The 27760-nt window shown below is 41.1% G+C and overlaps 1 protein-coding gene across 6 annotated transcripts in view; it reads left to right on the forward strand.

Moving 5' to 3' along the window:
• Nucleotides 1–27760, forward strand: part of LOC140199674 (neurocalcin-delta) — a 351531-nt gene that overhangs the window by 246188 nt on the left and 77583 nt on the right. For 5 of the 6 annotated variants that reach the window (XM_072262168.1, XM_072262151.1, XM_072262178.1 and 2 more), the window contains one exon: nt 3417–3497. The gene's annotated coding sequence lies outside the window, so the exon portion shown is untranslated. The remainder of the gene's footprint in view (nt 1–3416; nt 3498–27760) is intronic. The other variant, XM_072262161.1, reaches the window with a different exon arrangement.

Here is a 27760-nt window from a genome sequence, read left to right on the forward strand (position 1 = left end):
TGGCAACTCACTTTCGTATGACTTTGATGTATACAACTTTTTTTTTCACAGGATGTGATTGCCACTGGCAAGGTGATCATTTGTTGCCTCAGGACTGTGTCGAACTGAGTGACTCACAGGGGCAGTTTTGAGGGAAATTACAGGTCACTGGGTCTGAGTCCATGTGTAGAATAGTCTGAACAAGGAATGGGTTTGAGACGGATAATAAATCAGCCGTGATGGAATGGTGGAGCAGACTTGATGGGCCGAATAGCCAATTTCTGCTCCTGTGTATTACGGTCTTATGATCTTCTTACTGTCAAAGCTTCCTGGAATCTTAAAAAACATCATAAAATGAAGTTTTATGTTTCCAGTGGTTCTCACAAATCAAGACAATGATAAGATAATGGGCCAGAATTTGTTGTCAATACAACAGCAGGGATACTGATATTCTTTATTATTTATGGATCAACAATACATTAACTTGAAGTGCCAAGTGATTAAATATCTGGAGTTACTTCGTGAAAATGCTATCTTGCTCGTATTCCATTCCCTTTAAGAGCTCACAAGATTTGCCAATTAATTTTACATGAAGGATCACAATTCAGTTTAATATCACCAGCATATGTCATGAGATTTCTTGTTACGCGGCAGCAGTACATTGAAATATATAAGTATATATATATATTAAAAGTTAAATTAAATAAGTACTGCAAAAAAGTAGTGAGGTCGTGTTCATGGATTCAATGTCCATGCGGAAATCCGATGGCAGAGGGGAAGATGTTGATCTTGGTATGATAGAATTGTGTTATTAGAAGTGTAAGGATGCTTTTCATAGTGTGGTAAGACTAATGATCTATCTCTTTACCTCGGCTTTGAAAACTAGCCAAAAGAAGTTATAGACACAAAATGTGGAGTTGAGCAGGTTCAGCAGCATTTATGGAGGGAAGTGATCAGTCATCGATTCAGGCTGAGGACTGGGAAGGGGCAGAAGCCAAAACAAAAAGGTAGGGAGAGGGAACATGTGGGCACAGGTGAGGGGGAGGGAACAGGTGAGCGCCGGTGAGGGGGAGGGAACAGGTGAGCGCAGGTGAGGGGGAGGGTAGATGGGTGGGAGATGGGGGGTTGAAAAGGAGTGATGTGGGAAGCTGGAAGGTAATAGGTGGAAGAAGGAAAGAGCAGACAAAGAAGGAATCTGATAGGGAAGCACAGTAGACCATAATATAAAGGAAAGAATCTGGGGAACTAGAGGGAAGGGATGAGCAGGTCACGGAGGAGAAGAAAAGGCTACCAGAATAAGGAAAAGCAAGGAGAAGGGGGGAACAGAGAGGAGTGAGTGGCTAATGGTTTTGCCATCAGGTTAGAGACTACCAAGAAGGAATAGAAGGTGTCCCCCATTCAGTTCCACTTCCCATTCCCGTACCAACATGTCAATCCATGTCCTCCATGATTAGGCCTGACATCATGAACATCAGTTTCTCTAACGTCTGATAACCACTTTCCTCAGTTCCCTCCCCAATTCTGGTGGTCCTCTCTTCCCCATCCCCTCCCTCTGGTTCCCCACTTCCTTATCTTTAATTCATGGTCTACTGCCCTCTCCTATCAGATTCCTCCTTCTTCAGCCCTTTACCTCTTCCACCTGTCACCTCCCAGCTTTTCCGATCTCTCCTCCCCCACCTACCTACCCATCCCTTCACTTAGCGCATACTTTCTGTCAGCTTGTCCTCCTCCTCCCCATACCTTTGTATTCTAGCTTCTGCCCTCTTTCTTTCCAGTCCTGATGAAGGATCTCGGCCCAAAACGTTAACTGTTCTTTTCCCTCCAGTAATGCTGCTTGATCTGCCGAGTTCTTCCAGCATTTTGTGCATGCTGCTTGAGATTTTCAGCATCTGCAGGACCTTTTGTGTGTCAGAAATTTCAGACTTTTATTGTTTCCTCTCTATTCAATCTGTTGTTTTTTTCCCTGTGCGTTACTTGACTTTGAGGCGGAACTTTCCAGCAGTTACTTCCCCCTGTAAGTAACAGAAACTTCAGAATAGTCATACAATCATGGAACATGGGGTTTGCAGGCCAAACTCCTCTGGCACATTACCAGCTGTGCTGCAACATTGGCATCCTTCCACATGACTGAGAAAATACCCCATCGCAGTCATCTCGTACTCAGGCTAGAGTTGATATAAATTCCAGTGATAATAAATAACCTATAAAATAGCCAAATTCAAGTAACTTGACACCTGCTACTGAAAGCTAAGTTTCTAGAAAAATATGGAAGCAACTGTATTGCGATTGCTGGCAAAATCACTGGACAATCGTATGTATATGCTGTACATGAGTATATAAAAATATAAGCAAGTGTAGGAAAGTTAAACTACAAGAAAAATACAGTTCTACACCCCAATCGAACTGTGGATTGATTCCTGTTCTTTTGAGGTGGGGGTGGATAGGTTGATGAAGTGGGGTTAGGTGAGTGGTGTATAGTATTCCTGAACCATTGGTCCGGATGAAGTCTCTCGCCCCAAAATTTTGACTCTTTATTCCTCTCCATAGATGCTGCCTGACCTGCTGATTTCCTCCAGCAGTTTTTGTCTGTTACTCTGGATTTCCAGCATCGGCAGAGTTTCTAGTATTACTGAACGCTTTTTCCTATTTTCCTCAAATCTTAATGCAATGGCGTGTTCTGCTGTTGAGTACATGGGCCTCCTCCCACATTCTAAGGATGTGCATGGTGGTGGGTTAGCTGACCAACGTAAGTTATTCCTAGTGTGGTGAGTGTTAGAATCTGGGGGCATTTGATAAGAATGTGGGGAGAATAAATGAAGTTAGTTTAGGATTAGTGTGAACTGGGTGCTTGATGAACAGCACGAACACTGTGGGCCAAAGGGCCTGTTTCTGTGCTGTATGTCTCCATGACATCTTTGACTGACATGATTACTTGATTTCCAGTACCTAGTGTCCATCATTGTGAGTTATCAAATTACATTATGATGGAGGGTGACAGATTCTTGATTAGTAAACGCATCAAAGGTCATGAGGAGAAGGCAGAAAGAATGGCGTTGAGAGGAATAATAAATCAGCCATGGTCAAATGGTAGAACAGACCCGATGGGCCAAATGGCCTAATTCTGCTCCTATGTCTTATGGTTTTATTTTATGCAATTTTTAAACATAGGTTTATGGAGACAAGAAATAGAGTGTCAAGTCTGTTGGAAGGTAAATGTTACTGGATGTTCTGTTATGGCAAAATCTGATCCATGGTTGTTTAAACCATAGGCTTCTTGCACATAGAGCATTCAATCTTATAGTCCTTTGATGCTTCCAAAGGCAATTATAATAATCTTCTGTGTTTTTATGTACCGTGTCACTCTATGTAATTTATGCAATTATCTACATGGTTCTGGTAATTGTATTGATCATCTACTAATGTACACTTTTTTTTAGGATAGGTTATCAATTCACTGCGGCCTGAAGTTGAGCCACTCGGTTACTGTCAAAGACGAGCTGTACACTTCAGTCTAACCGGTGAGTTTGATATTCAGTTTATAATCATGTACAGTATATAGTTAATAAATATGGCTTTGAAGGTTTTAATGCTAATATATCAACATCAAACACAAAGAAACATGCGCACTTTCAGGTGTCATAAACAAATGAAATACTATTATCTTGCCTGTTCCTATATTTCATTTTGAAATTTAAATTTTTCAATGATTGATTTCAACAGTGCATGTCTAATGTTTATGGAACTTACCTTATCATTTCCTGGTTTTCGTCCAGATTACATTCAATGGACCATATCTTGACTTTGAGCCTGATCTACAAGCACAGTTACCTAGCAACATTTAACATATGTCAGTGTATAATGCTTTTCTTAATTGCACATGACAGGACTATGCAATGATCTTTTCAGAAAATAAAGAGATTTTCCCTCTCCCTCTTTCCATTTTTTCACTCATCTTTCCTGAGGCAACCAATACTGGAGTGCAATTCAATTGGTATTAGCTATTTTCCCGACTATTTATGTGTGATGAGAAGTAACAGAATGTTTGGGGTGTGTAGATGAGGAGAAATTAAGCTGTGCCCAATCCTGATCCCGTACTGTAATTTTAGAAGTAATCACTGGTTGCCAGTCTAATGAATGGAACTCCGAGGGATTCTTCCCTTCTCTGGCCAGGAAAATTGAAGCCAAGTGTAAGGGTCTCAGTGAATTGTGAGGGTGCAGAAGAGGTTTACTAGGATGTTGCCTGGATGACAGGGTATGAGCTATAAGGAAAGGTTGAACAAATTAGCACCTCGAGGGCTAAGAGGAGACCCTGATAGAGGTCTTAACATTGAAGCGAAATAGTTAGGGTAAACAGTCCAAATCTTCTCTCCAGAGTAGAACTGTAAAACACCAGAGGATAGGCTTTTATGGTTAGAGGGGTAGGTTTAAAAGTAACAAGAAGGATATTGTCAGCAAGCTCACTATGTTAATAAGATCCATCAGATGGGGGAACAAACAAAGCCAGAAAAATGATTGATATTATAGATATGGCTGATTTTGATAATGTTGCCAGTTCAAACTTTAATTTATGTACAAATTTTTATGAAGGAGTAATCATTTTTAAGGATTTAATTAGCAGAAAAGGTGAGAGGAACTGCATAGATGCAGTATATAGAACATCGGACAGTACAGCCCTGGACGGGCCATTCAGCCCAGGATGTTGCACCGATCTTGAAGCCAGTTTCTTCTAAATGTCCTCTTCCTAGGTGTCATCATACTCCTCCACTCCTGTCATATTCTTCTGCTTATCTAAAAGCCTTTTTAACTCCCAATGGATTGGCTGATTCCACTACTTCCCCAATATCCTGTTGCAAGCACCTGTCACTCTCTGTTAAAAAAAAATGCTTCTTTTGTTACCTTTAAACTTACACCTCTCACCTTAAAAGCATGTCCTCTGGTGCTTGACACTTTTTTTCTCTGGAGAGAAGATTCAGACTGCCTACTCTGTCTCTTTTGTTCATAATTTTAAAAGTTCTATCAGGTCTCCCCTTAGTTTCCGATGCTCTAGGGGAACAACCCAAGTTTGTTCAACCTTTCCTTATGGCCCATGCCATATAATCCAGACAGCATTCTGGTAAACCTCCAATGGACTCTCTCCACAGTCTCCACACCTTCCTATAATGGGTGACCAGAAATGCACACAGATATCCAAGTGTGGTCTGACTAATATTTTATACAGCTGCAGCATGACTTACTGATTCCTATACTCAACCCCTCGCTGGTGAAGGCAAGCATGACATACATGAGCTTTACTACCTTATTCACTTCTGTAGCCACCTTCAGTGAACTATGGGCCTGGACCCCAAGATCCTTGGGTTCTGTGTTGCCAGGATTGGTCAGCAAGGCTAAGCACTCCTTTTGGGTGACTTTGAGATTCATGTTGTATGTGTTTCTGGATTCCAGTTTTTTTTTTGCTGTTTTTGAGCGGTTTGATCAGGGCAGTTGGTGTGGACTGGGGCGCTTCAGCGAAGAATGGCCCCAGGGCCTGCCTTGGCTAGTGACGTGGCACTAAACTGAACAGTACAGGTTTGTTGTTTGATATTCTATGTGTTGTTTGCTCTCTCTTTGCCATTTGCTCAATTTGTTCTTTTTTTCACGCGTTGGATGTTTGATATTTTCTTGAACAGCTTCCATGGTGTTTCTTTGTCTCGTGGCTTTCTGTGGGAGGATGAATTTCAGAGTTGCATTCTGTATACATACTTTGATAATAAATGTACTTTGATCCCTCTGTAACTCAATGTTTTTAAGTGGTCTACTATTAACTGTATACTTTCTCCTTACATTTGACCTCCCAATGTACATTTGTATATCACCAACAACAGAGACCCCAACATCAATCCTTGCAAAACATCACCGGTCATGGACCTCCAGCCAGAATTCCACCCTTACTCCCTGTCTTCTATGGGCAAGACGGGTTTGAATACAAACCTGCAATTCTTCCTCGATCCAATGCATCTTTATCTTCTGAATCAACTTGTTATGAGGAACCTTATTAAATGCCTTACGAAGTTCCATGTAGATAACATTTACTTCCTTAGCCTCAAAAAACTCAATCAAATTTGTAAGGTATGGCCTACCTTGCACAAAGCCACATTGACTGTCCCTGCCTTTCCAAATGCATATAGGTACCCTCAGTGCCCATTAGATTCCCTACTTTAACATGAGGCCTATGGGTCGATAATTACCTCGATTATCCCTACTTTCTTTCTTGAACAAAGGCACAACATTTGCCACTGTCCAAACCTCTGGAACTGCGTCTTGTTGCCAGTTAGGATACAATGATCTTTGTCAAATCCCCAGTAAATTCCTCACTTGTTTCTTTCAATGTTCTGGGCTAAATGCCATTGGGTCCTGGAGACGTGGATTTTCAAAAGGCCCAGTACTACTTCCTACTTAATTTCAAAATACCCCAGCATATTAGCTTGCTGCACTAAGCTTCCACTTTCTCCAAGAGGATAACCAAGATGCTGCCTGGATTAGAGGGCATATGTTATAATGAGAGGTTGGACTAACTTGGGTTATTCTCTCTGGAGTGGCGGAGGCTGAGGGAAGATCAGATAGAGGTTTATAAGATTATGAGAGGCACAGATATAGGGTAGATAGACAGTATATTTTCCCCAGGGTTGAAATGTCTCATACCAGAGAGCATGCATTTAAGGTGAGATGGGGGGTAAATCCTAGAGAGATGTGAGAGGCAAGTTTTTTACACAGAGAGTGGTGGGTGCCTAGGCTGGTGGCAGAGTCAGAAACATTAGGGTCTTTTTAAGAGACATTTAGATAGGCATGTGAATGAGAAGAAAATGGAAGGATATAGACATTGTGCAGGCAGAAGTTTAGTTAGCCATTTGATTATTAACATAATTGGTTCAGCACAGCATTGTGAGCTGAAGAGCTTGTTCCTGTGCCAGACTGTTCTGTATTCTTTGCTCTATGTTCTAAGTCCTCCTTCTTGGTAAATATTGATTCAAAGTAGTCTTTAAATATCTCAGCCTCTTGCTCTGACTCCAAGCTTGTCTTTAAACAGCTCCCACAGGTCTGACTCAGATGTGTCTTGACAGCAACATCTCCCAATTAATGCCCCTTAGCTCCTGTCATATCCTGTGGTAACTTGCACTCCCCCAATTTAGAACCTTCCCGCAAGGTCCCATTTGTAATTAGTTTATCGTTATTACATGAACTAAGGAACAACAAAGAGCTTGTCCTGTAGACTCTTTGTACAGATCAATGCATTACACAGTGCATTGAGGTCGCACAAGGTGAAACAATAACAGAACGCAGAGTAAAGTGTAACAGTGCAGGGGAAATGCAGTTAGGTAGACAGTAAGGTGCAAGATCAAAACAAGGTAGATCGTGAGGCCAAGAGTCTATTTCATCATTTCGGGAACCATTCAGTCGTCTTATAACAGTGGGATAGAAGCTGTCCTTGAGACTGGTGGTATGCGCTTTCAGGCTTTTGTATCTCTTGCCAGTGGGAGAGGGGTCTTTGATTATGCTGCCTGCTTTACTAATGCAGCGAGAGATGTAAACAGAGTTCATGGAGGGGAGGCAGGTTTCCACGATGTGTCCCCAACTCTCTGCGGTTTCTTGCTGTCATGGGCAGAGCAGTTGCCATATCAAGCCACAATGCATCCAGATAGGATGCTTTCTATGGTGCCTCAGTAAAAATCGGTAAGGGTGGACAGGGACATGCTACATTTTTTTGAGGCTCCTGAGGAAGTAGAGGCATTGGTGAGTTTTATTGGCTGTGGCATCCATGTGGGATGGGAGGCAAAGTGCTTGCCGGTTGAAGTGGGCTGCCGGGGCTTCGCTGGAAAGGCTCTTCACAGAGCCCTCAGTGCATTGGATATTGCTGGTATAAGGAGGCAGAGAGCCATCAGCAACAATACTGAGGCAGCAGAGAAAGCCTCAAAATGACTCTGGATGAAGAGAGAAAGTCCATGAGGATCTGCAGCACATGCTACCTGAACACGAGTCATGGCTTGATCAACCACAGCTGGGTCGCCTGGGTGAGAGTGTCTGATGTGAAAGAGCCCCAAAGACCCAATGAGATGTATTCTTCAAAAAAAATGTGGTTGGACAAGGTCAAACTATTGATGATGTTCACCCTCAGAACTTGAAACTCTCAATGCTGTCATCCTCAGCACCATTATAGACAGTCCCCCACCACCCCCCATTCCTGAAGTAGTTGGCCGTTGAGAGAAAGGCGTTAACATGACACCATGTCACCAAGCTCTCTATCTCCTTCCTGTGCTCTGACTTGTCATTATTTAAGATAGAGCCCATTACATGACTCAGTCTGTCACCCAAATTTGATCCATCAGCAAACCTTCAGAAGACATCTCTGAAGGGTTTGCTGTAGAGTCAGAGAGCACAGAAAAAGGCCTTTCCACCCAGCTGGTCCATGCTGATCAAGATGCCCACAAAGCTCTTCCCATTTTCTTGTGTTCGACCCATAACCTTCTAAACCTTTTCTGCCTATGTACTGCACCTGTCCAACGGTTTCATAAAAGTTGTTACTGTACCTCCTTCAACCCTAAAAAAATGTTGGTATGGTAGCATAGTGGCTAGCACAGTGCTTTACAGTGCCAGCTACAAGAATGGGTTTCCAATCCCGCCACTGTCTTTAAGGAATTTATAGGTTCTCCTTATGTATGCATGGGTTTCCCTTGGGTGCTCTGTTTTCCTCCCATATTCCAAAGATATACAGTTAGGGTCAGTGAGTTGGGGCATGCTATGCTATGTTGTCACTGGAACCGTGGTGACTCTTGCTGATTTATTTGATGCAAATGACGCATTTCACTCTATATTTTGATGTTCATGTGATAAATAAAGCTAATCTTCTTCAGTACATCTGGCAGCTCATTTCAGAAAAATCTCACTCTCGATGTAAAAAAGTATTCAAGAGATAAATTCTGGCTTTCTTTCTCCTTTTCTCTGTTCTTTTTCTGTACCTTTCCCTGTGATTCCTTACTCTGCTGGCTGACCATAGAGTACTTGTTATTTCCTATGATGTTCATTCCACCACTCTGACCAGTTGTTAGGTGTTGAGCGGTCAGTGTGAGCAACAGATGCGGTTAAAAATAACTGTGATTATACAGTACATTCACTAAGTGTGTATTCATGGTCCTCTGCTCCTGTAGCTCATCCACTTCCAGGTTCAACGTGCCCTGTGTTTGAAGGTGCACTTCTGCACACCACTGTTGTAGGTGTGGTTATTTGAGTTACTGTCACCTTCCTGCCAGCTTGAACCAGTCTGGCCATTCTCCTCTGACCTCTCTCTTTAACAAAGCATTATTGCCCACAGAACTGTTGCTTATTGGATTTTTTTTTTGTTTTTCTCACCATTCTCTGTAAACTCTAGAGACTGTTGTGTGTGAAGATCGCAGGAGAATAACAGTTTCTGAGATACGCAAACCACCCTGTCTGGCACCAACAATAAGTCCACAGTCAAGGTCACGTGGATCACGTATCTTCCCCACTCTGATATTTGGTCTGAATAGCAAATGAACGTCATGATCTTGTCTGCAATCTAGCTCTTTCCTCCTACATACCCCTCCATTTTCCTACCATCCAAGTGCCTATCTAAAGTTTCTTAAATGCCCTTGATGTATCTGCCTCTACCACACCCCTGGCAGGGTATTCCATGCACCCACTCTCTATGTAAAAAAACTTGCCTCTGACATCCCCCCTATACTTTACTCCTGTCACCTTAAAATTATGCTCCCTTGTATTACCACGTCAGCCCTGGGAAAAGTCTATGGCTATCCACTCAATCTACGCCTCTTATCATTTTCTATCAAGTCATCTTTCATCCTCCTTCGCTTCAGAGAAAAAATCCTAGCTCGCCCAACTGATCCTCACAAAATAAACACCTAATCCAGGCAAGCATCCTGATAAATCTCCTCTGCACCTTTTCTAAAGCTTCCGCATCCTTCCCGTATAATAAGGTGGCCAGAACTGAACACAATATTCCAAGTGTTGTCTAACTAGGATTTTATGGATTTGCAACATTATCTCATGGCTCTTGAACTCAGTTCCCTGACTAATGAAGACCAACACAACATGTACCTTCTTAACAACCCTGTCAACTTCTGCAGCAAGTCTAACCTAAAACTAGAATATATAAAGCAGCCAAAGAGTTGAAGACTGGAATTTTTCAGGAGACACCAGTGAGGGACTAAAATATTACTTAAGAGGGGAAAGTTGATTGCGAGACAAAGCTGACAAGTAATATCAAAAGAGAGAGCAGGAGCTTCTACAAATATATATGAAAAGAGGGCATCTAAAGTAAGACTGAGAATGAAATTGGGGGAATGAAACAGGAAACAAGGAAATGGCAAGAAAGTTAAGCCAACACTTCCAGGAGAGGGCACTGCAAATATTCCTAAGAAAACGGATAGCTAAGTTTGAAATACTATGAAGAACTGTGTATAACAATGTTTATTACAAGGTATACAGTATTTAAAAAAACCTACTTGTTAATGTAAATATCTAATCAGCTAATCATGTGGTAGCAACTCAATGCATAAAAGCATGCAGACATGGTCAAGAGGTTCAGTTATTGTTCAGACCAAACATCAGAATGGGGAAGAAATGTGATCTAAGTGACTTTGACTGTGGAATGATTGTTGGTGCTAGGCAGGGTGGTTTAGGTATCCCAGAAAAAGCTGGTCTCCTGGATTTCACACACATTAGTGTTTAGAATTTATAGAGAATGGTGCAAAAAAAAACAAACAAAAACATCCAGTAAGTGTCAGTTCTGTGGGCAAAACCACTTTCTAATGCGAGGTCAGAGGAGAATGGCCAGACTGGTTCAAACTGACAGGAAAGCAATAGTAGCTCAATTAACCATGAGTTACCACAGTGGTATGCAGGAAGGCATCTCCAAATGCACAGCACGTCGAACCTTGAAGTGGATGAGCATATGTACACTTGGTGGCCGCTTTATCAGTTACAGGTGGTATCTGATAAGGTGGCCACTGATTGTACATGTGTCGTGGATAGACCTGCACTGAATCTTTAACTGAGTCTTGAAATCAGTACATTATCTGTATTAGTACAAAATTATCACATTTAGCAGGATGATTGTTTCTTTTGTAAATAATGCCTTCTGAAAATTGTGGGATTTTTATTAGAAATATGAATTCCTAAAACCTTGCACATTAGTGCGTCTGTTTAACTGGTTTGAAGTTACTGGCCGGTGGTGTAATGGCAACTATTCCAGACTTCGAGGCGACTGGTCCTGGGTTCGAACCCAGCCAGCTCCTTACACGCTGGGGTGAGCATTGGTCTGGCAACTCGACCTCGTGAAAGACAGACACAAATGGTAAAGAAGCAGCAAGGTTGCTGCCCAATGCGCCACAAGGCGCGGAAAGGAACAACGTGATTTGAAATTGCAAATGAGAAAGCATTTTACGTTTGTATAAATGAAAGCTGCATGAATGAACTAGCCTAAACTGATGAGCAACTTCAATTACTTTTCATTTTAAAAGAATAAACTAAGCATTCTGTTCATAGTGGAATTTAGAGATTCATAGATTTTTCCCACACATGAATTAGAATTACCAATATGTAAAAGGATGTCAGATGTCTTCATTTCTTGCAAATGTAATGTGACAGGAGAAAAAAGATGATTTACTGATCCAAACATTTTCAAACTATGTAGACCACTATCTTAAGTGAAATTGTTCAGACAATGATGTACAATTACTATTGTACACCAGCATGCAATCCATTATTCTATCAAAATGAAGTATAATACCATATTTCAGCATTAAAGCCCTTTTTCTGACATGGAAAGTGAAGAATGTTTCATTTACTTTAAGAAATTACTCTATTACATACTCCCTTTACCCTTATCAATATTAATTTGTGGAGATTATAGAAGATCTCTTGTTGTAGTCTGCATCTCAGCACAGTATCCTGATCTACATAAATCTTCACTAGACAAGAGCATATCAATCATATTCTAATTAGATACTTACAGAAGATAATACATTTCTGTTCAGCTCTGTATGCTGTGGATATTAATGACTGATGTAATTAAGAGAGCCTGTTTCAATTTCTTACAACAATTGGCACCAACAGGCACCGTGATTCTTTCATATTTGAATTAGGTAAACTAATAAATATGGAGTTGAATATGTAACTAGAAATAGAAACAGTAAAGCACTTCGGCCCATGATGTCTGCACCGAATGCGATGCCAAATTAAATTGAAATCTTTTCAGCCTGTACATGATCCACTTCCTGCCATTTCAGGAGAATCATCTGGGAGAACCACATCTCCTTCATTAACAAAAGGCTTGGCAGAGGAGGTGCTTTTTGCAGCAGATGGTAAAATTCTGTCCCCCACAGAACACACTGGTGAAATTCCACATTGTCATCAAAAAGAGCATCCTCACATCAGACGTTACTGTCTGATCTGGTATTGCATCCTCTCACAATATACGAAAACTGCAGCAAACTGTGAGAACAACAGAAGGGGACATTGTCTGCAGTCTACCATCACTGCAGGACTTGTATGTGTACAGGACAAAGAAATGGGCAAGAAAAATAATGGTGGAAACTGCCCACCAGCAAACTGCCTTTACCAAAGCTCCCTTCTGGAAAGCATTATAGAGCTATTAAAACAAAAATTTCACACCATTTTAAAGTTTTTTCCCCAGGCCGTAAATCTGATCAACCACTGTAGTGACCCCTAATCCCCTCTATGTATTACCTCAGTCACTGCATTGCACTATAAGCATTTTAAACCATGTATCATACTGCTGTTTACTTTGTAAATACATGCTAGTATTTATGGATTTATGCACATTTTATTCCATATCCATGCTTGTAACTTTACTTTTATATAATTCTTTAAACTTTATAATTATTGACTGTCATGTTTTGTTACATGTGCCAACACATGACAGCAAATTCCTAATACGTGTATGTAAAAGTACAAGGCAGATAAAATTAATCCTTGATTCTTGATTCACTGCACATCTGACACCTCTTAAACATTGCTATGGTATCTGTTTCTACCATTATCCGTGAGAGCTCATTCCATGCGCTCGCCTCTCACTGTGTAAAAAATATTGCATTATACATCTCTATTAAACTTCCTCTCCCTCTCACAGTAAATGCATGTCCTTTAGCACTCAACGTTTCTACCCTGGGAGGAACATTCTGTAAAAGTTGAAATACCTCTGGTTATAAATGTAGTAGGAATGGGGTTTTGGAGAGACGTGGTTGGTGAAGAGGTAGTGGTGAAGTGATGGTAGTACAGTGGATTGCTGACAGACTGGGGTTGCTGATGGGATGGTGATGAGAGGGCGGAGGGCTGGGTTTCAAATGTGAGGGGATAACTTGAAGAGCTGGTGAGCTGGAGAGGATGGAATGTGGACAGTGGGGTTTAGAGAAGTGATAAACACGAGAAGGTCTGCAGATGCGGGAACTCCAAAACAACAGGCACACTGGGTGTTGAAGAGACTCTGCAGATCAGGCAGCATCTATGGAAATGAATAGATAGCCAACGTTTGGGGCCGAGGCCCTTCTTCCGTTCTAGAGGAGAGATGGTAGGGGATGAGTGATGATGTTGCAGGTGAGAGTGGGGTTGCAGTAGCGGAGTGGCAGCAGGGAGGATTGGTGAGGCGACAATGAAGTGTTGGGGTGCACTGGAGCACTGTGGAAATGGGGTCATGGGGGCAACAGTGGAATGGGTTTGGAGGTAAAGAGTGATGGTGGGGTTGAGAATCAACTTCGGTTCTTTCATATTTAAATTAGGTCAGCTCATGAATATGGAGTTAATATGTAACTAGAAATAGAAATTGAACAGAAAAGCACAGAAAAAGTACCTTCGGCCCACAATGTTTGCACTGGACATGATGCCAAATAATCTATCTCCTTTTTAGCATATTCATGTGATAGCCTCATAAATGCTGCTTTCTTTTTGCAGATTTTGCAGATGCTCTCTGACTTGCTGAGTTCTTCCAGCATTTTGTGTGTGTTACTCTAGACTTCCATCATCCACAAAATAACTTTAGTTTATGAATTGATTACTATTCTGCTGAAGAGCTCTGAACTTCTTCACCAGTCCGTAAGACCATGAGATATAGTTGCAGAATAGGCCATTCAGCCCATTGAGTCTGCTCTGCTGTTTGATCATGGCTGATTTATTTTCTCACAACCCCATTCTCCTGCCTTCTCCCTTTAACCTTTGATGCCCTTACTAATCAGGAACATATCAACCTCCACTTTAAATATACCCAATAGCTTGGCCTCCACAGTCATCTGTGCCAATGAATTCTGCAGATTCACCCCCTCTGGCTAAAGAAATTCTGGTGGAAGAATGAGATTCTGCAGATGCTAGAAATCCAGAGTAACACACACAGGTCAAGCAGCATCCATGCAGGGGAATAAAGAGTCAACATTAATTAATTAATCACCAATGAATTAATTTATTATCAATTAATTGCATTAATTGGAATGCTAATTTAGTTCAACCACTTAGTTACGCTAATTTAGACTGTTAATTGGGATGTTATTGGAATGCCAACATACTTGCTAACTTCGCTTAAATATGTTAGTTCGACCGCTAAGTACGTTGCTTCACTAATTTGGACACTGTATCGCTAATTTAGTTTTGTTAGTTTTTTATTGCTAAATTGTTCATCTTGGATGGTTTCATAATAAAGAATCAAATCATTTATTTTGGAAGAGTCTCTGGCTAAAGAAATTCCTCTCCATCTCTGTTTTAATAGCATGTCCTTGTATTCTGAAACAGTGCCCTCTGGTGCTTGATTCCCTCACCATTAGAAACATCCTCAAAACGCTAGAGGAACTCAGAAGGTCAGGCAGCATCGATAAAGGGGAATACACAGAGGATGTTTCAGGCTGAGACCCTTCATCAGGACCTGATGAAGGTGGTGGGCCAAAATTCTCCTCCATAGGTGCTGCCTGACCTACTGAGTCCCTCCAGCATTTTGTGTGTGTCACTCACCCATTTTGTTGTGTGTGTTGTGCTGCATTTCGGGCATCTGCAGAATCTCTTGTGTTTATTGGAAACATTCTCTCCAAATCCACTCTATGCAGGCCTTTCGGTATTCAGATTTGCCATCAGGGCCTAGAAGCTCTGTAAGATACAGAAGCAGAACAAGGCCATTCTCGCCATCATATCTGCTCCACCATTCCATCATGGCTAATTTATTAACCCTTTCAACCCCATTCTCCTGCCTCGTTTCCGTAGTTTTTGAGGCCCAGAACCTTTGACATATAGAGGACTGTCACTGGTCTGCTGTGCGGTGACCAGAGAGAGCCAGGATGAGCAGGGTTGAGTTGCCCCACTGGGGCGAGTCAGACCCCGGGAATGACAGGAGGACCCTGTGGAAACCAGTGTGCCAGTTGCCAGAGAAACACCAGAGCTCGTCGCCCACATGACCTCCTTTTGATGCAGGGGGAGAACAGGAACCAGTCAGCTGGGTGTGTACGGCCCAGACTCACAGCACAGAGACAACTTTGTCTTTGGATGAGGTGCTTTGTAACCACTAGCAGCGATGGGCTGTTAAAATAATTCCTGACCGTCCTTGGATCAGGTAACTCAGTCTACTATGGTCTTGGGTCTAGGGTTGAACCTTCCTTTGTATCTTAACTCCTAATTATGGAGTAATTGCCTTTCATGGCGAGAGCGGAGAAGTTTGTAATTTGTATCGAGCAAGAAACTAGGTTTCTTTCATAGTTTGTGAAATCAGTCATGACGGTTGTATGAACAGAGTCCTGATGATTTTGGGGTGAACAGTGGATGATGTCTGTTAACAGCACAGGAGACTGCATGTAGATGTATGCTATTCAAGCAAGAAAATATGAATTATGTATTTATGCCTTTTTTTAAGTTACCTGCAGTACTGAGGGCAATGATTCAAATGCTTGAAATTAAATTCAGTACGGGATAATGTTACTCTATGTGGTAAATACTGTTATATTTGTTTTTGAAAAATACATGACGCATTGAATCTTCATTGTACATCATATGCAAGAAGGAAAAACAGACATTAATGGACGTGCATTGCATTCTTATTCTTTTTTATTATAATATCATACATTTTATAGTTTATTTGTTTAAAGATTTCTAAGTGAATGTTACCATCAAGAAACTAAATTGCATTAAAACTCTTCTTGGCTTTCAAGTGCAAAAATGATTAATTTATGTGTTGTAATTTTTAAATGTTCTGCTTTAGCTGAATAGTATTCACGTGCATGAGTGCAAACAGTGAAGGTTATAGTTGTTTCTCAATGCGTTCTCTCTGTGATTTCTGTACAATAGCCTGTCTATCAGGAAAGCATGCTGCAGTGTTTGCAAGGTTATTGATGCATTTAGAGAAAAAGATGTAGAGAGTGTGGGAAAGATAAAATAATCCTTTTGATAACACAATTCCTATCAAAGAGAGCCAGTGAGGGGTTTGAATTGGTGTTTAGACATTGTCCCTTTTTAATATTTAATCAAAGGGTTCTGCTAAGACATTGATTCACGCCCAGCATAACTGAGTGCTTGTATGATGAAAGCACATCAGATAAAAGCCACATTTTGTTTGCTGGTGCATTGAGATTTCTCTTTAGAGGCTACTAATGATTTCTTCTTGAAAAGCAAATGAAACACTGGGTGCTTTATGGGACAATTTCATTGATCATTGTAGTTTGGTAAATAATTTAAAAGTCTGGAACTGATGTCAGGAAGAGGAGAAAACACCAGTAATCCTATAAAATTGGTGTGTATTGATTCCAGGATTTATTGGAAGTAGCATGTTGGTTACTAACCTATACCATGATGCTTTTTGAAAAAACTTTACAAACTCTGCCATTAGTGGAAGATTTTCTTTTGAAAAGGCCAAAGGTGAGCCATTATTCATATCGAGAAAGCGGCGGTTGGTCTCTAGACAATGGGTCACTCCTGCAACGGGATGAATTCTAGCCAAAAGTAATCAAAGGTCAAAGTGGTCCTTGCTTTTGTCTGTTCTTAAACCGCACACAAGTAAGAAAGCGTTTTGTTCAACTTGATTTTTGGATGTAAATATCTAAATGTATTGGTGATTGATGCTTCTCAAATCCAGATTTTAAATTGTTCAGGCTAATGGGATGATATTTGTTAAATTACTGCTTAAAATTGTTTAAAGTGTTCACAATTCAGCTGTGATTCAATAGCCCAAACTAAGAGGAGGTAGTTTACATTTATATATGTCTGGATTATATTTAACCAAAGGACATTTTTTACACTGTTATTTACTTTGAAATAATTTTTCCTACAAACTACCCATAAAATTCAGCAAAATTTCAGGAAAGGCTATTGTACCCATGAACGCTATCTAACTTCATTTTTATTTCTATTTTTGCACTACTTATTTAAACATTTGATATACACACAGACTGCAATTCACAGTGTTTTTCTATTATTATTTATTGCATTTTACTGCTGCTGCAAAGGCAACAGATTTCACGACATATGCCAATGATATTAAACCTGATTCTGATTCTGATGTTAAGAAGTAGGATATCTATATTGTTCCCGGATGGAAAGGAATCAGATTTTGAGTCAGTGCTGGGAATTTTACTGCACACCGAAACATATTCCATGACTTGCTGGTAGATGCAAAACAAAAGCATCCAGTGAATGGTCACATGTGCTGAAACTGGGGAGGGTTCAAAGAGGTTAACAAAAATGATTCCAGGATTGAATGGCTTGTCATATGAAGAGCGTCTTATGGCTCTGGGCTTGTATTCACTAGAATAAGGGATGACCTCATTGAAACCTATTGACTGGTGAAAGGCCTTGATAGAGTGGATGTGGAGAGGCTGTTTCCTACGGTGAGAGAGTCTAAGACCAGAAAACACAGCCTCAGAATAGAAGGGCGTCCTTTTAGAACGGAGGTGAGGAGGAATTTCTGTAGCCAGAGTGGTGAATCTATGGAATTCATTGCCACAGGCAGCTGTGAGGCCAAGTCTGTATGTATATTTAAGTCAAAGGTTGATAGATTCCTGAAGGGAATGAAGGAATATGGAGGGAAGGCAGGAGATTGGGGCTGAGAAGAAAATTTGGTCAGCCATGATGAAATGGTGGAGCAGACTCGATCGGCCAAATGGCCTAATTCTGCTCCCATATCTTATGGTCTTATAATTATCAGTGGTTTCCTAAATCATCTTTATAATTAACCCACCAATTGTTTGTACCCCATTTGAATTCCTTCCCACTCCATCGAATATATCTTGTTCTTTCATTGTATTTGTCTGTTCTTTTAAGATTTAATTACACATGTTGATTTGAGAAGTTGGATACAAAAATTTGCTTAGAAGATAATGGGTAGTGGTGAAAGGGTATTTCTCTGGAGGTGTGTGACCAGTGGTGTTCTGCAAGATCTTGATGAAAATGTAGCTGATTAGTATGTTTTCAGATGACGTGAACATAGAACAATACAGCACAGTACAGGCCCTTCAGCCCATAATGCAGTGCCCATCTTTTAACCTACTCCAAGAACAATCTAATCCTTCACTTCTACACAGCCCTCCATTTTTTTTTATCATCCATGTGCCTGTCTAAGAGTTTCTTAAAGGTCCCAAATGTATCTGCCTCTACCATTGCCCTCTCTGTGAAATAGATAATTTTAAAAACTTACTTTGACATTCCCTATACTTTCTTCCAATCACCTTAAAAGTTATGCACCCTTGTATTAGCCATTTCTGCCCTGGGAAAATGTCTCTGGCTACCACTTGATCTATCACCCTTATCATCTTGTACACCTCTATCAAGTCACCCCACATCCTCCTTCGCTCCAACGAGAAAAGACCTAACTTGCTCAACCGATCCTCATAAGACACGCTCTTGAATCCAGGTGGCATCCTGTACTGTCTAAAGCTTCTAGATCCTTCCTACAATGAGGTGACCAGAACTGAGCACAATATTCCAATTGTGGTATAACCGGAATTTTATAGAACTGCAACATTACCTCACAACTCTTGAATTCAATACCCCAACTAATGAAGGCCAACACACCATAGACTTTCGTAACTCTATCAACCTGCAGGGCAATTTTGAGGGACCTATGCACATGGACCCCAAGATCTGTCAACATACTCTCAAAGTTAGTGGAGCTGTGGAGAGCAAGAGAATGGTGTCATGAAGTGCTCTGATCATGTCCGCTGACCACTCAAGCATCTGATTAGGGGCACTGCCTTTAAGGGCAGTATACAATGTGAGGGGATCCTGGAGTGCCTCTATTAACTGTTTGAAGAGAGACAGAGAGAGACATTCATCATTGATGGTTTGTTTGAAAAGAGAGAGAGAGACGAAGATTAACGGTTGGACTGTCACTTTAAGGCATTGGAATTAACTTTGGATTTTTACTGAGTTTGGAGTTGGAGACAGCACCGAGCAGCTCGAAGGTTGCTATGGTGACCAAAGGCTGGTTGTTGATGTTACTTTCAAGGACATGTTGCCTGCTTGCACTCCTTTACAGACAAAGGAGGGAGGGACTCTTTGAATGACAGGTGATGCTCAGCCTGGTGAAATAAATGGGAAGTCAGATGATACAGACCTCAGGACACATGATCTGGACACTGAATGAGCATTGTTGTGCCCGCAGAGAAAGTGGGTTTTGGAGGATCAATCAGGTGGATTGATCCAAATTGCTATTCCAGTTTGAAGGAGAAGGGGCTGACTGGTGGGGAGTTGTCTATGTGTCCACCCTCGCCTGGGTGATAGCTCCACCACAGAAGACTGGTCCCCCTGGTTAAAGTCACAGTCGGTGACTTGTAAAGGATTTCGGAGGACGACGAGAAGATTGACGGCATCAGCTCACCTGAAGACTCAACCTACTCTCTCTCTCTCTCTCCATCACTACTCAACTAAATACCACGAACTGAACTGAACTGAACTTTACTCAACATCGTAAGACTGTATCTTTTTACCCCTAGACTTAACGAAGCTTGGTTTTTTCATACATATATATTCCACACTTACTTTTATATATAATCATTGCTAACCTGTTTGATTTATTTACATCTATATTACTGTATTGCGGTTACTAATAAATATTATTAGCTTATAGCAATACGAGACTCCAAAGTGTTTTCCATCTCTGCTCGTTCTTTATCCCCGTCATGGAGTCCGTGACAACAAGGGGAGCATAAATTCGGCAGTTCGTGGAATGAAACAATGATAGAAATTAGCCATACCTCAAAACCCTTGCTGTGCTTTGGTATTTGGGGGCAGCGGAAAGCCCATAATAATGACAACTATTGATGGCAGGGGCATTGTACCTTCTGCGGAGATGTGGTGGCAGAGAAATCAATAGTAGACAACCTGAACTGGTATTTAGTGGGGTTAATAATCAGCCCATGTTGGTTTAAGCGCTTGAAGAGTGTACAGAGATGTGATAAATGTTTAGTTTTGGATGTGCAGGCGGTAAGTATGTCATTCAGATAAATAAAAAGAAAACCTAAATCTTTTAACACAAAGTCCATTAGTCATTGGAAAGTCTGGCTGCATTTTTTTTTTAGCTCAAATGGCATGCACAGAAACTCAAATAGGCCAAACTGGGTTGAAACAGCAGTTTTGGGAATGACCTCAGTACACACAGGCACTTGCATCTTTCTAGCTAAACATGTGAAAAGTCTTGAACATTTGGCACCAGATAATGATTGGAGGTGGTGGCAGTAATCACAGCATGGCCGGCACCCATCGTTGGGCTTAGGGACCAAAAGCTATTCAACCTGCGTACAGTGCCAAGCGTTTCCATGTTATCGAACTCAGCCTTCGCACTGGCCAGGTTTTCTGAGTCCAGTCTACGCACACGGGTGTGGACCGGTGAGCCAGTTGTGGAAATGTGGTGCTTGACCCCATGCTTTGTGACTGTAGTGGAAAACGCCGGCTTGGTGAGGCTTGGGAATTTGCCCAGCAGGCAAGTGAATTCACATGTGGTAATGCGTGTGCTGCACAGAGTCACCGTGGGGAATTTACTGGGGCTACAGAATAACAACCCAAACTCCTTTGTATCAATGTAGGATTTGGTGACTAAAACATGAGAGTCATTTTATGTGTTTAACAAAAGCCACAGCCCTTTACTTCTATTACCAACAAAAAAACTAAAAACAGTCGCTTTATATTACATCAGACACTGTCTCTAAAGAAAACACATAAACTCAATAACAGTATTTGTGAATTATATAGAACAGTTTCCATTATGAACAATATATGTCATCCATCACCCATGACATTATCTTACACCATTATAACTCCTTAAAACAGTTAGTTTGCTCCAAGTCTCTCCCAATAGGTTAAATCTTTATAATTACAATCTATTATTCTGGTATTGTCTACATAAAGAGCATTTGCATCATCTCACGTCCTTTTCTTTATAGGCAGACTATTACGTGATCAAATTTGTAGAAGTTTAATTTAAGTTTGAATTTAGTACACTAAAAATAAATCTCCACGTTATTAGATTTTAAGTTGTTTAGAATCTAGTAAGATTTAAGTTGCCAAATGATGATGGTATTAATGATTTCTTTAGATATATTCCTACTTTACTTTTCCATCCCTGTGTCTGTTTCTTTTTAATTTGTTTAAGCCATAGGCTATTATGAACATCTGTCACTTCACCACTCAGTATGGAAACTTTCTAATATATCTTAGTGTCTTCGTTCTTTGGGCTACTAGCTGTACTCTCTCAGTTTGATATCATTTACAAATTACGTATCCCTGGATCAAAGTCATTAATGTAAATTATGAATGACAAGGTTCCAAATAATGATTGGAAATGGAATTTTCTGCCTTGATATAAGAAAGTACTGTCCTTACTGCCTATGTCCAGCCAACTTGTCAGTCAGTTAGCAAAAATATGATTAGTTGCTTAATCAAATAAAATACATGCTGAAGCATTTAATATAAGTCTACTCTGCTTTTTTGCATCTATTGTGAATGCCTACAAGAAAATGAATCTCAGGGTAGTATATGGTGACATATACATACATTGCTAATAACTTTACTTTGAACTTTGAACTTTATGAAAGACCTATTCTGAATCAAAAATCAGAATCAGGTTTAATATCACTGGCATTTGTTGTGAAATTTGTTAACGCTGCGGCTGCAGTACAATGCAATACATGATAAACATAGATCCAAGTCACTATGCATTAACCTTATCTGCTTTTTTTTCTGTACCCCTCACAAAAATTTATTTGGATCAAAGTGTTTTGGAATACAAACTGATTTTTAAAAAATATTTTTTAATGCCCCGTCTATCTCGGCCACAGAATCTAATGACTTTCATGTTGCAGAAGATAGGCGACTCATCTCCAGTTATTAGAATTGCAATATCTGCCTTTTTCTACATCCTTTGGCACCCCCTTTCTTCTTTGAATTTTTTGTTAAGGTACACATTTTATTTGCAATGTCTTCTCCAGATCCATTGAGCAGATGCGATCCAGATTCATTGGTTCATTCTGAGTTCCACCAGCATTTTGTGCGTGTTGCTTTGGTGGTTCAGACTGTTTATGTTTGTCTTATCATATTGCCCCACTTTACCCCAACTATATTCATTCCAAACAAGCTTAACCTCAAGTGAATTGCCTTATCAAGTGAACTTTATCCTTATAGATTTCTCTTTTCCTATCTATTGTTTGGTCATCTCTTATATTTTGCAATCCCAATCCTACTCTTGTACACAAGAAGTTCTGTAGCTGCTGGAAATCCAGAAAATACATGCAAAATGCTAAAGTAATTCAGCAGGTCAGGTAGCATCTTCAGAGAGGAATAAACCATCTACATTTCAGGCTGGGGCTCTTCATCAGGTCCGGAAAGGAAGAGGGAAGAAGCCAGAATCAGAGGGTGGGCAGAGGGGAAGGAGTACAAGCTGATAAGTGACAGGTGAGACCAGGTGAGGGGGTAGGTAGGTGGGTGGAGAGGGGGGGATGAAGTGAGAAGCTGGGAGTTGTCAGCTGGAAGAGGTAAAGGGTGAAAGAAGGAAGAATCTGATAGGAGAGGAGAGTGGACCATGAGAGAAGGGGAAGGAGGGGCACTAGAGAGAGGTGATGGACAGGTGAAGAGAAGAGAAAGAATAAGAGAGGACCAGAATGGGGAATGGTAAGAGAGAAGGGGGAGGGAAGCAAAGTTACCAGAAGTTGAAGGAATCAATGTTGGTGGCTTCCCAGGTGGAATATGAGGTGTTGTGCCTCCAACTTAAGGGTGGCCTCACCATGACAGTAGAGGAGGCCATAGACCAACATGTTTAATGGGAGTAGGTCTTTGTTTTGCTGCCTACCAGGAAACAAGGACACTTATGTCGGAATGCTGTTTCTGGATTTCAGTTCAGCATTCAAAATCATTGACCCACAGACTTTGGTAAGCAAACTCCTGCTCCTCAGTCTAAATATATCACTGTGCAATGTGTGTTAGACTCCCTAACAAACAGACCTCAGGTAGTCAGGATGTACAACCCCTTCTCCCTCCCTGTCATCCTCGGCACAGGTGTCCCCAGGGCTGTGTGCTGAGCTCATTGCTGTGCACTCTGCTTATGCACGACTGCACGGCCAAACACCTGAGCAATCACATTGTCAAGTTTGCTGCTGACACGACAGTGGTGGGGAACATCACCAACAACGATGAGATAGTCCACAGAGAGGAGGTGAAATAACCTGAGGCCAGATTTCAAACAAACTCTTCCTTAATGTCAACAAGACAAAGGTTACAAATAAACTCTTCTTGGGCTTCCAGCCAGGCACAAGTATTGATTTTAACTGACATTTCAATGACAAACTCTGCCATCTTCATCAGACATGATGCCTGGGTATGTCTAATCTGGTGGTGCTTGAACCCCTGTTGTCCGTCCCTCTTGATTGGTTAGTCCTCATCCAATCAGGTTTCTGCTTATTTACAATCAAATTCCAGTTCTTACTTAGAGCGAGACCTTTGTCTTGTTAAAATTATTTTCCTCGTGTTTTATTTCAATGATTTCCTTCACCAGGCAGTCCTGAAGCCATTGATGCAGCAGAATAGTTTTGTGCCATTAAAGTCAAAGGTTATCAACTTCAGGAGAATTCTCATTACTCGCAGCCTGCTTTATATTGGTGGCACAGCAAAGGAAACTGCAAGCAGTTTCAAACTTCAGGGACTGCACAGCAAATACAACCTCTCATAGTCCCAGAACACATCCTGCACAGTCAAAAAAGCTCACCAGTGCCTCTACTTTCGGAGGACGCTGAAGAGAACTGGACTTTGCACATCCGTACTCATGGCATTCTACAGATACGCAGTAGAGAGCATCCTGCTAGCCTAAACCACTGTCTGGTACGGATACTGCACTGCGGCAAATAGGAAGGCTCTACAATGGGTGGTCAAAAATGCCTAACGCATCACTGGCACCAGTCAACAGCCATGAAGGACATACATACAGAAAGGTGGTGGAAAAGGGCCAGTAACATCATGAAAGATTCCACCCACTCTGCCCATGAACTGTTTGTCCCACTCCCTTCAGGGAGCAGGCTACATAGCACCCACGCCAGGACCAGCAGACTCAAAAACAGTTAGTGTCCCCAAGCAGTAAGACTGATCAACACCTGCAGCCACTAACTGCACCGCTACTTTATTATTTCCTGTTACTCATCCTATGGACAGCCTAGTATCACTTGTGTACAGGAAATGACATTAAACAATCTTGAATCTTGTATCTGAAGATCAATATACATAATTTTTATTTATCATTCCCTCATTTTACACAGCAAATTCTTAATACAGTGGATTCTGGTTCATTGGGACACCTTGTGACCAGAAAATTTTGGCCCAGTTAAGCAGCTGCCTTAATTAGCAGATGTTTCATGGAAATAGCTCAAAAGTTATAAAAAAAGGCAAACTACCATTTAACTGAGTAACAAATATTTTAATGAAATACTGAACAAATTAGAACACTACTAATACTACTGTAGTACTATAAAACTGTGTATGAGTTCCTAGTAGTTATTAACAGGAATTCATCCAGTGTATGCTACCGTGTTCTTTTGATTGACTGTAAATGAACCAAATCAGCACATACATCTAGAGCAGATAATGGACTGCCTTTGTACAATGCTTTTGATGATTGCATCCTCCAAATCTTCATTTTCATTGCAATATTCAAGATGATTATCAATATCTTCAAATTCTTCATAGTTCCCAACTTGTTGAAGTAGTGAAATTATTTCATTTTCACTCCCGGCCATTTCTGCCATTTCTGGCATCTCTAGGCCTCAAGGCTTGAAACTGCATAGCGCAAAAGAGATCTGGATTGTCTTACTGCTTATTACTTGCCAACTATCAGTGGCAAATATCACTGCACACACGACTGATGCTATTTAAAAACTGCTCTAAGCATGGCGTAGCATCTAACAGTCATACAAGTGCGTGCAACTGGCGCTAATTATAAACTGATCTGCCACAGTCTCCTGTCCCAATTTAGCAGCACTGTGTCCCAAATAAACGAAGGGAAGCCTGGCTTTTTTCTTGATTTGATTGTGTTCTTTAAGTGGCTTATTGCCCCAAAGAAGTGACTTCCCCAATTAACAGATGGCCTAATTAATGGGAATCTATTGTAGATTTAATGTATATGGCAAATAAAGTTAATTCTTAGTGATTTTACCTTTTTTTACACTCTATGAATTGGTATGATCCCCAGCCATTCCTGTTATCCTGATTCCTTCATCTGGCTTGTCTTTAACTAAAACCAAGAGAGGGAAACCCGTTTAGCTTCTGTAATTCTGTTGTTGCCATGTTAATAGTACATGAAGCTTGCAATGCTCATTATTTTCTGGAATCTTGGTGCCACCTATTTAAAACGTAGGCTTTTCATCTGGTTGTTAATTTCCTTATTAAGTCTCCAGTTATATCATTTAAAAGATTGTGGTGGAATAAAAGAGAGATCAGTTAAATCGATGTATGGATGACATATTGAAGACGACCTAGTAGCAGCCTCAAGAAACTATTCCTTAGACATCTCAGTTGCAACCAATTTCTCTCACTGCAGCAGCCTCATAAGACCATGAGACATAGGAGCAGGATTTTGCCATTTAGCTCATTGAGTCTGCCCTTCCATTCCATCATGGCTGATTTGTTATCTCTCTCATGCCTATTCTCTTACCTTCTCCCTGTTACCTTTAACGCCCTGACTAGTCATGAAGCTGTCAGTATCCACTTTAAATTTTCCAAATGACTTGGCCTTCACAGCCGACTGTGGCAATGAATTCCATAGATTCAATACTCTATGGCTAAAGAAAATCCTTCTCATCTCTGTTTTCTGAGGCTGTGCCCTCTGACCCTGTACTCTCTCATTACAGGAAACATTCTCCCCACATCTACTCTGTCTAGGTCTTTCAATATTCAATATGATTCCATGAGATCCCCCCCTCATTCTTCTAAACTCTAGAGCCATAAAACATGCTTCACATGATAATCCTTTCATTCCCGGAATCATTCTCTTAACCTCCTCTGGACACTCTCCAATGCCAGCACATCTTTTCTTACATAAGGGGCCCAAAACTGTTCACAATGTTCCATGTGGTCTGACCAATGCCTCAGTTTTACGTCCTTGCTTTTATATTCTCGTCTTCTTGAAATAAATGTTAACATTGCATTTGCCTTCCTTGCCACCGAGTCAATCTGCAAGTTAACCTTTAGGGCATCCTGCGCAAGGGCTCCCAAGTTCCTTTCCACCTCTGACTTTTGAATTTTCTTACTGTTTAGAAAATAGTCTGCACCTTTATTCCTTCTACCAAAGTGTGTGACCATGCACTTCCCTTCACTAAATTCAATCTGCCACGTCTTTGCTCATTCCTCCAATCTCAGTCATTCTGCAGGCTCTCTGCTTCCTCAACACTACCTGCCTCTCCACCTATCTTTGTATTGTCTGCAAACTTTGGCACAAAGCCATCGATGCTGTCATTCAAATCATTGACATATGTAACACCCGGGTAACGGTTTCACTGCTAACGTAATGGTCTGTCTGTAGAAGCAGTGTTCGGGTTATGGTTAGAGATAACGGGTGCTTTGGAATGTAAGTCATCCAATCAGGGGAGCGGGTTTTTCTTGTCTGCCTGACATCAGTGTGGGGTGGGGTTTTTGTTTGGCGGGAGATGAAGAGAGAAGATACTGGAGAGAATCGATCGCAGGATTCGACCCGGTGGGGACTGTGATTTGATGGAACAAGCAGAGGTCTACTGAGGATCGGTGAATATGACTTTTGGAAGAGTTGAGCTTCAACTTGTGCACATTTGACTGTTTAATTATAATGAGCCCTTTTTGTTTTTTCCTTTCTTTTCCTTACTAACCCTTTGGTTAAGTAACATTTGTAAATATAATCTCTTTAACCGCTTGCAGTATGCTGTCTGCTATTTCTTGGCACTTAGTTGTACCAGGGTAGCAAATTACACAAGGACTGGAGTGTGTATTCCTAGACATACAGCCCAAGGACACTGGATTTGGCAGGACCGGATTGTCTATTCCCTGGATATACACAGCCTAAGAACACCGGATTTGGCAGGACGGAGTGTGTATTCCTTAAGAGATTCAGCCCAAGGACACTGAATTTGGCAAGACCGGAGTGTGTATTCCCTGGACATACACAGCCCAAGGACACTGGATTTGACAGGACGGAGTGCGTATTCCCTGGACGTACACAGCCCAAGGACACTGGATTTGACAGGACCGGAGTGTGTATTCCCGGGACGTAACACAGCCCAAGGGCACT

The sequence above is a fragment of the Mobula birostris genome, chromosome 1, assembly GCF_030028105.1.
Source record: "Mobula birostris isolate sMobBir1 chromosome 1, sMobBir1.hap1, whole genome shotgun sequence".
In the NCBI taxonomy this organism is placed as follows: Eukaryota; Metazoa; Chordata; class Chondrichthyes; order Myliobatiformes; family Myliobatidae; genus Mobula; species Mobula birostris.